Genomic DNA, 1,240 nt, shown 5'->3' with positions numbered 1-1,240 from the left:
GCCCAGCGCCATGGGCCGGCCTGGGGGTGGGGTTTGCAAGCGGAGGCCGCGCAGGTGGGGCCGGCCCGGCGGAGGCGGGCCCGCTGCGCTCCGCCCGGGGATGCGGCGGGGGCTCGGCCGGGCCGGGCCGGGCCGAGTGCGGCTCTGCGGCGGCTGTGTTACACACGGGCTGCGGTAGGCGGCTGCGGAGCCTGCCCGCTCCGGCGGCTGCTCCCGGCCCTCGACGCGGGGCTCCGCTCCGGACAAGCCGCGCCGAGGCCTGGGGCCGCTTTCCAGCTTCGCCCGGCCTAGGCCTGAGGGACAGGTCCCCTGCCCTTCGTGACTTGTGTCAGGAACGGGCACTAATACAGCCATCGGATCTCGTATTTACTGCACAAAGAATTCAAAAACCACGGTGGAGATGAGTTATAGGTAATGAGGTTGGAAAGGACCTCGCAGATCGCGTCCGACCTATGACCGAACAGCTTCTTGTAATCTACATCATGCCACAGAGTGCCAGGTCCAGTCTTTCCTTAAACACCTCCAGGGACAGTGATTCCACCACCTCTCTGGGCAGGGCATTCCCACTGAAGGATAACTGGGCTGCCTGCAGCCCCCAGGCCACACATATGAACCTGCCTGGGGTTCTTCGATAAAACCTTGTTCCAGGTCAGTACCATATGCAGGCCAGAAGTCTTCATGGATTGTTCTGCTCATCAAAGCAGGGCAGTTCCTGCAAGTTCAGGAGTTAAAAGGTTCCTCATTTCACTCTCTAGCACCTTCCCACAGCTGTCATTGTCCCTTCAGCAGTCTCAGCTAAAGCTGTAAAAAAGCTTTCCTGACCCTATTTTCTCAGGCAATGCATACTACATGCTTGGCAAATAATAAAATTAATAAACAATATTCTAATCTTAGGCCAAAAATCCCAGTTTGAGTACCTAGTGGCACTGGCAGGAAGTTCACAGAGTCCCATAGATGTCAGTTCAAAAGCTGAATTGTATCACTGCAGAAATCTGGTCTTGCTCTTCATAAGGCTAATTCACATTTTCAAGTGGCTTTTTATGACTGATAATTTTTCACACCTCTAACCGATTAAAAAAAAAAGTGTACTTTTTTTACTTTTTTGGAACACTTGTATTTAAAATCTTTTATCCTGGGTTGGAATCACACAGCTGTGAAAAATCTCAAAGGTGTAAAATGAATGACATAATAGGAGTTAAAATACAAAATCATCCTTGAGCCTGAGTCAGCTTCCAGGGAT

Source organism: Pseudopodoces humilis, chromosome 17 (assembly GCF_049639895.1).
Source record: "Pseudopodoces humilis isolate 2021_Gansu_Grassland_sample_001 chromosome 17, ASM4963989v1, whole genome shotgun sequence".
Taxonomy (NCBI): Eukaryota; Metazoa; Chordata; class Aves; order Passeriformes; family Paridae; genus Pseudopodoces; species Pseudopodoces humilis.
Note: the sequence above shows the minus strand (reverse complement) of the source record.